Below are 12,596 nucleotides of genomic sequence, written 5' to 3'. Positions count from 1 at the left end.
TCGAACTCAGCACCGCCTTCCTAACCTGCAATCTTCTTCCCGACCTCTCCGCCCCCACCCCAGTCTGGCCTATCACCCTCACCTTGACCTCTTTCCACCTATCACATTTCCGACGCCCCTCCCCCAAGTCCCTCCTCCCTACCTTTTATCTTAGCCTGCTGGACAAACTTTCCTCATTCCTGAAGAAGGGCTTATGCCCGAAACATCGATTCTCCTGTTCCCTGGATGCTGCCTGACCTGCTGCGCTTTTCCAGCAACACATTTCCAGCGATGAATTTTCTCCTCCTGTCCATCTCCACCGGTAAGGCTGCATGCCCTTCATGGTCCCATTTCTTTTCTGGAGCACTTCATTCTCATTGTGCACAGTTGCAGCAATAATATTCTGTCGAAGTCTGCTGTAATTCCGTTTTACAATCTAATATTGGTTCAATTTATCTGCTCCTTTAAAAATCCTGAATAAGTGAATAATATGCCCCCCTCTTCTCTTCACCAGAATGAACAATTCAAGACACTTCAACCTTCCTTCAGTTTCAGATCATTGAATATTTCCTGTTAATTTGGTTTTGTTTTATGAGTTACACCCCATTTCTTGGAAATTCTTCTATAACGCGATCGTTGTGTTCTTGTTCAACTCCGCATTCTAGAAAAATTTCACTTTTGAAACAGTGCTTAGAGTGTTGGCGATGTAATCACTTTACAGCCAATACATGGTTTAAAAGTTTGTGCTTTAGAAACAGTGTCCCCAAGTCGTCAATTGCATTGTAGCGAATTCATGTTAACAAAACACACGTTATAGCAGAACGACGTGCAATTCAAGACCTAGAAAGTAAACAGTAAAGAGGAAGACTTGCATTTTAATGACTGCCAAATATCTCAAACCAAGTTACAGCCAATAAAGTATTTTTAGAAGTGTAGTCACTGTTGTACTGTAAGAACCACATATTCAAGTTGCATCGAGCAAATTCTTACAAATAGCATCATGATAATGAACTGATGATCTGGGCTATTTTTGTTATATTGACTGAGGTGTAAATATTGTCCTGCACATTGGAGATGACTTACTGCTGCTCTTAAAAGTAATGCATGGAATCTTTTATAATCAGCCAGGCAGCCAGATGCAGCATTGGTTTAGTCCCTCAGCCAAAAGATGGGATCTCCAACTGTACTAATATTTCCTCAGTACTTCATTGGATAGTGAAACTTGATAGGTTCTATAAATGAGATGAGATTTCAATCTGGAACTCTGTGATTCTGAGGCAAGAATGCTATTAGCAGAAAAACAATTGAAACAGAGTCGAAAAGCATGGTGCTGGAAAAGCACAGCAGGTCAGGCAGCATCTGGGGAGCAGGAAAATTGACATTTCGGGCATAAACCTTCTTCGGTGCTGCCTGACTTGCTGTGCTGTTCCAGTGCCACACTTTTCGATTCTGACTCTCCAGCACCTGCAGTCCTCACTTACTTACTGAAAACAGTACCCCAAACCAAATGATATCTTGTCCACCTGCTCTACCACCTGCTAGGGTTTGTGCTCTATAATGCAATGACAAAATATATAGCTTGCCTTTCTTTCTGGTTTAATTCACTCATTCACCAAACTCCTTTCCTGTGTTGAGCCCTAAGCCTCAGCTATTTAGTTTATAACATTCCAATTCATTATTCACTTCAGTGGAAATAAACAAAAATAGAAGAGATACAGAGCAAGTTATCAACCCATTTTGCATCATCACACAATCAAAATGACTTCCTTAGATTGTCAGAGGTAAACTTAAATTATTTTGACCAGATTCCACTCTGAGCAGTTAAGCAATGATAGCAATGGTTTATTTAACTTGCATTTGCTCATGGATCTGTGTATGGCAATTTATTGCCTGTAAAACACCTAAATCATGTAGCATCTACAATGGGAGATCTTGTATCTCAATGAATAAAGCAATTAACTATATATCTCATGAACTAATCAGATTGAAACACCATTAAAGAGCAGCACAGAGTCTGAACTAGGAAGTGTCAGTCTTTTTCTAGTACCTTGATAATTGTGTCAATTCTGTTTCCTGCTCTTACCTTGAATTGGAAAACTTTAGCAGCTTTGCTTCCAACTTCTACCTTTCCCTTACCTTCACATAGCTCGTTTCTTTTCTTCCAATCACTTCCCTGACTTCTCTGTCTCCATTTCTGGAGATAGGTCAACAAATACTCTTTATAATCACACTCACACCCCTTGCTGTCTTGACTTTTCATCTTCTCAGTCTATTTCCTCTAAGGACTCCATTGCACTCCTCAATTTGTTCTTCTTTGAGGCATTTGTTCTCATGATGCAAGCATTCCCAATGGTATTTTGAATATGTCTTCTTTCCTCAATTGAAGATTCCCCAAACTATGGTTGACTAGGTCTTCGATCATGTTTGTCTCATTTCTGGCACTTCTTCCACGCCTTTACTTTCCTTCAAGAACATAAGGTTCCCCATGTCATCATCTTCCACTCAACTGGCTTCTCTATTCAATGGACCAATCTCTGACATTTTTGCCAACATTGGCATGTGCCACAATTGAACTCATTTTCCCCTGTCTGCTTGTCACAGCATTCTGAGGGAACCATTTACTCTACAATATCATGGTATACTTCCCAATTTACTCCAGCATCCAGGCTCCTTCCCAAAGAACCCTTTCATATAAACACAGGAGATATAATATCTGCTCTTTTATCTCCACTCTCTTTGCCAGTCAAGGCCTTAAGCACTTCTTCTACATGAGGTATTAATCTATTTGTATTTTTTTCTGTTTAGTATACAGTACGTGCTATTATCTCTATTACGGAGATTAAAGTGGAAGAGCATATTATGGAATGTCACCATTCAGTCCACAAGCAAGACCTTGAGATCCCCTTTATCTGTGATTTGACTGCTCCACCTTATTCTCAGTTGACCTCTCCATTCTTGACCTCCTGTAGTGTTCCATTGAAGCTCATGGTCAAACATCAGAACTTTTTGGACTCAATGTTATGTTCAATAATTTTGGATCATAATCTGTACCTGCAGTTTGTTTCCCATCCTTTGTGTGTTTTGATCTGCTCTTTTTTTTGAGTTTGAATAGCAGCTGTTCACCATCCTGTAATTCACACCTCTGCTCGACAGATGTTTTGTTTCTTTGCTTATGTCATTACCACTCCTTTTGGCCCTGCACTATCAACTCTTTTGTTACTTAACCTCCCTTTTTTTGATCCTCTTCCACCCACCATGATTTAATCTGTTTGAAACATTTCTAACATTTCCCCATATTCTTGAAAGTTCACATAATTCCTGGAGAGTAAACCCTCTTCATCTCTCTATAGAGATGCTGCATGCCCTGCTGATTATGTCCAGTCATTTCCTGTTTTTATTTTATATTTATTTTAATTAGAACATTTAGTTAAATGTCAAAAGGAAGTAAAAGAGAGGGAAAGTAAAAAATCCACCAATTAAAATCTGAGCAAATGAGACTTCACACTTACAAGCTCATTTTCAATGCTAAAGAGGCTGCTTGGCTGTACTTAGTTCTGTCATGCCATGGAAAATTAATTGTCCTGGAGTGGACAAGATCTGTCTTTTTGTGACAAAGTGGGTCTAAGTAGAGAATTTGTCATGCCAAATGCAACATTTGAAAGTTGAGCAAGAGAGCTAGATGGTATTTATGCAAAACTAATGGAAGACTGCATCTTGGAAAGCAACATTTAATTTTACCACTTTTCTATGTAACAGCACCTACCAGACTTAAATTGTCATCTAATGTAGACATAAATAATGGAAAGTGTCATTCGCTTCACTCCATGTTTCTCAACTCAGTCCAGGTCCCTTTAATAGATTATGTGGAGAGCAAGGCAGAAATTGAGAGTATATGCACATTGACAATATATTAACACACACTTATATGTCTGTACATATGTATATATATGAAAATTATATTCAATTCAGTCAAGGGAAGGTAGATATCCAAAGTGTCAAATGAATAGAGTGTAGCTCCTAGTTATTTTCTAGTTCAGTCAATTGCAATTGGTTGCTTTACTGTTCTAATTCTGATTCTAAATAACAAAGCAAGTAAACTGTCATGTTGAAGTTGCACCTTAACACAACAAAACAAAAAACAATGTATTTTTTAAAAAATTATTATGATAGTTTGTTTTGTGTTAATTTTAGTACTTAATTATTGACATATTCAACTTATGGTTGTACATAGAAAGACAATGGTGGATTGAATAGAAGGATGCTGCTTTTTTTTTAAATAAAGGTAAACTTCCTGCATACTAAGGAAATTGAGAGACTGCAGTGTGCTCTGTTTCTCAGAGACATGGCTCACCTCATTGTGCCTTACAGCCTGTGGGTTCCTCATTTCACTGAGTGGACTACTCAGTGTCCTCAGGCAAGGCAAGGGGTGGTGGGTTCTGCCCCCCTATCAACACCTCCAGGTGCTCAGTCACTGCTCTCTTGACCTCGAATATATCTTACAGTGAAATGCTGGCCCTACTGCCTGCCACAGCAGTTTACTTCAGCTATCGTGACAGTAGTCTACCGTACCTCCCTAAACAGAAGTGAACAGCACACTTGATGAAGTATATAATGCTGCAGTCTTGAGACAGAATACCCTGCAGCCTTGTTCATTGTAGCCTGTGAGTCCAACCTGGCCAACCTCAAGAATGGCTTACCAAAATGCTATCAACATGTCTCCTATTCCACCAGAGATCCAAATATCTTTGACTATTGCTATATCAAAGATGCCAACCGCTCCATCGCACCAACAGATCACAACACTTTGCTCCTCCTCCCAGTTCACAAGCTAAAATTGAAGCTTGAGAATCCAGTACAGAAAATAGTGCAGTGTTGGTCTGAGGCAACAGAAGGGCTTCTCCAGGACTGCTTAGTAGGTGTACTGGTCCATCAAGAACACAGCAGCCAACCTGTACGAGTGTGCCACTACCATCACAGACTTCAATAGTAGATGTGTAGAAGACTGCATACCAAAGAAGTTAATCTGAATGTTCCCCAACTGGAAACCATGGATGAACCTGAGAGATTCATTCCCTACTGAAGTCAAGGTCTGAGGCTTTCAAGTCAGACAACCCTGACCTATGCAGGAAATTTAGGTTGTCTTTGCCAGGTCATCAGAGATACCAAAAGGTAATACCAAAGCTTGAGACCCAGAATAACCACATGGACGCCCATCATTTGCAGCAATACTGACATGACATAACAGACCAAAGCTGAAGAGAATTGTAGGCAACAATACATCCTTACCTGATGAGTTCAATGCATTCTATGCTTGCTTTGAACAGAAGGTCAGTGGAATGATGTTACCTGTTCCAACAGCCTTAGGTGCATCTGTACCCACAATCACCACCACTGACATTAGATCAGCCTTCTTGAGAGTGAACCCAGTAAGGGCAACTGACTTGGATGGAGTGGCCAGTTGTGAACTCAAAGCCTGTACAGACCAGCTGGTGGGAGTATTCACTGACACCTTTAACCTCACCTTACTATGATCTGAAGTCACCACCTGATTCAAGAAGATCACTATCATCCCAGTGCCTAAAAAAAATCATGCAGTGTGCGTCAATAACTGCCGCCCGGCAGCTCTGACCTCCATAAGTATGAAGAGTTTCCAGAGGGTTAGTCATGGCTCACATTGACTCCAGCTTATCAACTTGCCTTGATCATTTGCAATTTGCATACTATGGCAAGGCCCATGGCAGATGCCATCTCTCTGGCCTGACACTCTTCCCTGGAACATCTGGGTAAGAAGGATACCTACGTCAGGCTCCTACATATTGACTACAACTCTGCTTTCAACACTATAATTCCAAACAAACTCATCTTCAAACTCCAAGACCTAGAACTCAGCTTCCCCTTTTGTAGTTGAATTCTCAACTTCCTGACCCATAGATAACAACCAGTAAGAATAGATGGCCACACCTCTTCCACGATAATTCTCAACACAATACCCCACAAGGCTGCGTACTCAATCCCCAACTATATTCCTTATGCACTCATGACCGTGTGGCCACATTCCATCTAACTCCAGTTACAAGGTCACTGATGACACCATCATTGTAGATTGGATCTCAAACAACAACGAGACAGAATACAGGAAAGAGATTGAGTGCTTAGTGGCATAGTGTAAAGACAACAATCTCTCCATCAACATCGGCTGGTCATTGACCTCAGGAAGCGGAGTGGAAGGTACGCCTCTGTCTGTATCTGTGGTGCTGAGGTGGAGATAGTCGAGAGCATCAAATTCCTGGGAGTGATGATCATCAACAATCTGTCCTGGTCCACACAATTGATGTGACAGTCAAGAAAGCAGAACCCACCTCTACTTCCTCAGGAGGCTAAAGAAATTAGCATGTCCATAAAGACACCCACCAATTTTTATAGATGCACCAGAGAAAGCATCCTATCTGGATGCATCACAGTGTGGTGTGGCAACTCCTTTTCCCAAGACTGCGAGAAACTACAGAGAATAATGAACACAGCCCAGTCCATCATTGCAAAACAGCCTTCCGTCCATTGACTCCATCTATACTTCCTGCTTCCTTGGAAAAGCAAGCAACATAATCGAAGACCCCTCCCATCCCCAGTTATACTCTCTTCTACCCTCTTCCATCAGGCAGAAGATATAAGAGTTTGAATACACATACAAATGGATTCAAGACAGCTTCTTCCACACTGTTATCAGACTTTTGTTTGAATCTCTCAAATGTTAATGTTGATCTGTCTCTCTGCACCTTCCCTGCGGCTGTAACACTGCACTCTGTTCTGCTATCCTGATGCACTTTGCACAGTACAACCTGCCTGTACATCATGCAATACAACGTTTTTCACTGTATCTCAGTACATGCGAAAAAGAAATAAATCAAACTCAAACTCAAATTCCACTGCTGTCTGAAGATTCAATTTGATCATTATCAGTCTTACTGCTGTCACTCATACTGAGGGTGGTTCTTTCCATATGCTTATTTTTTTCAGTCTGTGCATAATGTGTAAATTATGTAGGTGTAAAAGATACTCAAATGAAATGTATGATACGTTTGCTGTAGTTAACCATTCCTTCAAAAATAAATAAATATAAAACATGTAGGACCTAACTGTGGTTTACATTCAATCAAACTGAAGTCAAGCTAGAGTCCATATTTTTACTTTCTAACTTTGCATTTTGCCAACCTGCCCTGGAGTATCTCTCGGGTTAAGTCGTTTTAAAAAATGGCTACAGGACCCTTTAAATGTAAGTACATTAAATATACCCTGCCCCTTATCCAGTCAAGTAAAACACGTTTTACAATCAATCTAAACAGCCTGTCTGTTCATCCCTGACCCAAGTCAGGCAGAACCTCATTCCAAATTAAATCTAAGCATTGACCTCACTGCAGTCAAGCAAAATCCCACAACTTTTTGCAGTAAATCAGAATAATTGGTAACTTTACCTCAGTCAGGAAATATGCATTGGTCTAAACTTTCACTGTGGGTTTAATACATTATGTACATTTATTTGTGCACTGACTTATTTTCCTGTCAGCAGGCACAAGCTGTGCCCAGTTTTACATCCTGAACTGTGTTCATAAGATTAAGCAGCATGAATTTGAATTCATTGGGTTTAACCTCTGTTTCTTTTTAATAGCTATTGAGTAAGTGAAGGCTCAGTTTAGAAATAACAAATTTGAGCAACATTTGTCAGGTTGTTTAATTGGAGAATAACAAACTCAAATGTTGAAGAAATAGTTTTATGAAACAAGTAAAATTTGGACACAGTTTGTGAATAAATTTCACATTGATGACCACAGTAATGTCCAGACTACATATATTGACTAGTTTACATCCTACTGATTTTATAGTTTAAACTATCAAAAACAGTCAGGGAGTTACTACGTTCAATATTGCTGTAGTAAAAGGGCCAAAGGTAGCATTCACAGCATTGAAACAAAACCACTAAGTTAATAATAGTATTGTTTAACATTGATTGAGCCTTTCATTTTCTCAATCACTAAGTCCACTAAGTTAGTAACCCCAATGGTATCAGCATTTAAAATAAATAGAACATCCCACTAAAATAGACAAAAAAATTGAATACATGTTCAACTTAAAGATGCATTATCAATTTCATTTGAAAAGAAAATGAAATATCCACTTTAATTGCATGTAGTTATAAATTAGAACCACCTATAGATGAATTCTACCATGTGTTCGAAGTTACAAGGACTTACATTCTAAGGGAAACCAACCCTTTATGATTGAATTACTGGCCCCTTGTGATTGCTTCAATAAATCTTTAATGGAGTTTCTGAGGTCAGTGAGTTTCTGTGTAAATCTCCACTTACTTTTTACACCTCAATTGATTTTGCATAATAGTAATGCTGGATAATGGAATACTTTTTCACATGGCCATTCTAGCTCAGCATCCAGTGTCGCCAACACAGTGATAAAAATGCAGATTATACATTCTGGGATATATAAAGGACCTAGATAGTTTTGTGCTAAGGACTGGATTGAGTCTGTGCAAATTAATTTTGTATAAATTCTTTACAGCTGGAGAGGAAAGTGAACTGCTATACTCTCAATCCAGACTGGGAGTGAGCCTGGAATCTCAAAGTTGAATAACTGCTGCACATTGCCAACCCACCAAGATTGGGCTGAAGTCACCAGGACTTGAAATAAAACCTCTTAGAGCACTCTTGGAAACAATGATAATCTGGACATTGAATAAGAACACACAATATTAATTATTTTCTTGTAATACTTCCGTTTATTTGCTGTAAAAAAAATTAAAGATGGGAAAACAGCTGTTGACAAGCAGTCAAGAATCACTCAATTAAGTAATAATGCACCTTTTTGCTTTCAGGGTTGTGTTGAGAGCAGAATGTGGTGCCATAGGACTGGACGTCTTTGATCACAAATGGAAGGATTCTGGTTCAGAGTAAATGGAGCAGGAGATCATGTGATATACCTCCACAAGAATATGATCAACTAGGATTGGAAATCCTATTCTACTCGCAGTTCCTTGACTTTACGTATCTGAGTCAAATGGACCCGAATTTCTTTCTGATGAATCATAAAGGGACTAGAAATAGAAGTGTCAATAGTAGTGGAAGGAAATTTGGCATTTTATATAACCAAAATAAAAGAGATCTTGTCTGGACTGAATCACCTCGTGTTAATCAGAAGATTTAATATTGTGATAATACTGAAACTGTATTTTGTATGAATAAATATGATTTTGTCCATACCAAGCCTCTCCTCCCACAAAAGACTGTTGTTAATTATACCATAATAGATTGTCTAATACTGAAACCTCCATCAGCGTACATTTATATCCAAAAGTAAAATTTTGTGTGTACAACTTTACTGCTTTTGCCTCTAGTTTTTAAAATGGGTTTAAGTAAGGCCACGTTCCCATTTCAACAACTGAAGTATGTTTATGACCCTCTGCTAAACCGTTTTGATGTACATTTGTTTGCTTTTGTCTGTTGCTTCTGTTGACATTAGGCTACCATTAAGCACATATGGTTTGTATAGAATGGTTACATCCTCACTAAAACTTCACCTTTAAAGGATATTGCTGAGAAATCTACTGTGGCTGAGCCCAAGGGTGTACTTTGTGGCCAAGGATAAATCTTCATGTCAAGAAGCACTGGCTCCACAAGATATATTAATTGATGTCTTCCATTGTTCTGTTTGTTTCCCCCTGTACTGTGGTAGTTTTGTCAGTAGATTTTCTTTCCAGAATGGAAGAAAATGAGACCATATGGCTTTATTTGCTTTTCCAGTGCAATAAAGTAACTGATCAAATGGCTAACTGCAGTAAACAATATTGCTTCTGGTTCTGTTTTTCCATCTGCACCAAAATGAAGATCATTAAACCAGTTGCAATCTTCCTTGCCTATAATCAGTTGCCATCCTGCACATTTTCTGCTCTTTACAGCAGCTCAGGATTGTAATTAAGATGTGTTGCTTACTGTCCTACTCTAAATCAGCCTCTGTCAGTGTCTAGAGTCACTGAATAATACAGCACGGAAACAGACCCTTCAGTCCAACTCTCAAAAACGTGCAGATCCTCTCTTTCTTCCTTTAATCTTTAAGCTTTAAACTCTTGACTTTCTATATATATGTTAGATTATTTATACATTATTTCTTTTTTCTTTCGCCTTGGTGTTGTTCTGGCCTTGAATCTTCACTTTAGTGTCAAACTAAAACTCTCATTAGAGAAATTATTTTAACTAGCTGCATTGCCAGCATAGATTAAAGTTCCGTAATGTTTCTAACACTCAGGATTCTGGCTGGTATAACCATTGAACAACATTGCTACTTTCTGAGCAGGCCAGGCTTATCTCTAACTGATAGCAATGACATCCTCAAATTTCATTGGGTGGGAAGATCACAGGAAATGGTGTGTGAGGACCCATAATTGGGCAGCAACGCTAGGGCACAGATGCTGACATTTCTAAAAAAATACGTATACATTTCCACCCAATATTTGGCCAGATTGACTCGCCTGCTGATGGGCAGGAGTGGAAACTTGGTGCAGGAGTCCATAGTCTAGCCAGAGTGGGAGGCAAGAAGAAGCAGAAACGAAGGATCCAGAGTGATAAGAAACCGATGAGAATGATCAAGAGGGTAGGGAAAGTAAGGTGACATCCAGGAGAGGTGTAGCCTGGCACAAGGGAGATTTAGCTTCCTACCTATGGGTGACCTGCATACCTACTCAAAAGAACAAGTTAATATTGGGTCCATTAAGAAGGTAGTGAGATTGGAGTAGTTGCGTGACTTCAGTTATTTTAAACACCCTTTTGACAGCAGGAGGCAACTAACATTAGAGTGGTAAAGGTCATACTTAGATCCCTTCTGGATATAGGGGAAAAAAAGAGAAAAACAGGCCTGGCTATTTACACAGGAGAGTTGTTTAGGTGAACATGGGGGTGGGAAAAGTTTCTGATGGGAAATCCAAAAGGATGAGTTTTAACTCCACAGTATTTGTCTTTTCAGAATTTCTTCTCTGAACTTAACCTGAGTGTTAGGCTTGGCTTTCAGTAATTGTGTGGGGAAGATTTGGCAGCAAGCTGCAGGACCTACTAAAGCCAATCACGGATTGTGGGAAGGGTAAGACTGGAGGTTGCGATCCCAGAGTGAGTGGGTATCAGATCCTGAATCCCATAATGGGGTGGCCTAATCCCCAAACCGAACATAGCCAATTTCCTAATGATATCAGATCTATAACACCAGGGAGCTTTGAAAGAGAGGGTTCAGGTGCAGGGAACTTGGCATGTGCTGGAGAGTGCAGGCCTGAAGCAGTGTTGTGAAGACATGTGCCTTCAGAAGCTACCTTCACCCTTGTTCAGTTGTAAAATCTCCTGAAGTCAGGGAAACCTGGCCTGTAATGTAAAACCTACAAAGGAAGTTAAATTAATCTCATTAAAATACTTAAAACTCCAACCAGACTCTTGGAAGCATGATTATCTACAGCTATTTTTCTCACCTCTGTAAATCCTAATGTTGGATTGGCATCAAAGCACCAGGGACCTGGGTTCAATTCTAGCCTGGGTGACTGTCTGTGTGGAATTTGCACATTCCCCCTGCATCTGTGTGGGTTTCTGTTCAGTGCTCTGGTTTCCTCCCACAGTCCAAAGATGTGCAGGTTAGGTGTATTAGTCGTGCTAAAATTTCTGTCGTGTCCAGGGTTAGATAGGCTCGGGGGATCAGCCAAGGTAAATGCAGGGTTATGGGATAGGGTAGGGGACTTGATCTGGGTGGGATGCTCTTTGCAGGGTTGGTGCAAACTCGATGGGCTAAATGGGCCTCCTTCTACAATGTACAAATTCAATGATTCCATGAAGAGCTTTCTGTTGTCAAAACTTTCCCGAATGTGTTCTTTCCACATAACTTGCACTTACTTCTTTTAAACTGATACATCCCCATCAAAAGTTTGAAACAAGCACCATCTGCAATAATTCCTATGAAGAGTCATGTCTTGCACATTAGCGGCCTGCCTGAGTTTAGGAACTAAAGGGCATAGATTTTGAATTTAGTAGAGATCAAAAATTTGAAAGACGCCAACAAGAAATTAATATCTCCAATGTTTACTCCAATGCACAATGACAAAATCTACACCCTGTCTTAACCATTATGTGCAGATTGTAATGTCCTCCACGATTGTGGAAGGCATTTAATTGGGCAGGAGCACAGGTGGTGAGGAACTCGCCACTTTGCTGCCTCTTTCTCTGTAGGTTTTAGGTGGTACTGCCTTCCTGTCTCATCACCAATTTAAGGTCTTCAGTGGCCAATTAATGCCCAACTAAGGGTATTCACTCAGCAATATTTAGAGCAGCCATGTCAACATTGCTTGCTAGCTCCCAGAGAGTGTCCTTCATTTAAAGTATCCCCATGCCCATGCTGCTGGCAGTCTTCTTCCCCTAATCCACATCCTGAAATTCCTCTTCCACCATTACTTGCCAGTAGCCTGGGTCTCTCGGTCATCCTTGGTCATGGCTGGTGGTTTGCCAACATCAGTCACTGTCTTCCTGGACAGCCTGCCAAGTCAATGCCTAATTTTCACTTAATATCCTCCTATAAAGAGGCAACAT

The 12,596-nt window shown here is 40.0% G+C and overlaps 1 long non-coding RNA gene across 1 annotated transcript in view; it reads left to right on the top strand.

The window, feature by feature from the left end:
- Window positions 1-9,248, top strand: part of LOC122560083 — a 64,737-nt gene extending 55,489 nt beyond the window's left edge. The window contains exon 3 of the long non-coding RNA XR_006314636.1: window positions 8,861-9,248. This is a non-coding gene — a long non-coding RNA (uncharacterized LOC122560083). The remainder of the gene's footprint in view (window positions 1-8,860) is intronic.
- Window positions 9,249-12,596: the final 3,348 nt, after the last annotated feature.

This window comes from Chiloscyllium plagiosum, chromosome 20, assembly GCF_004010195.1.
Source record: "Chiloscyllium plagiosum isolate BGI_BamShark_2017 chromosome 20, ASM401019v2, whole genome shotgun sequence".
Classification (NCBI taxonomy): domain Eukaryota; kingdom Metazoa; phylum Chordata; class Chondrichthyes; order Orectolobiformes; family Hemiscylliidae; genus Chiloscyllium; species Chiloscyllium plagiosum.
The sequence above is the reverse complement of the archived record's forward strand: the minus strand, read 5'-3'. Positions and strand labels throughout refer to the sequence as shown.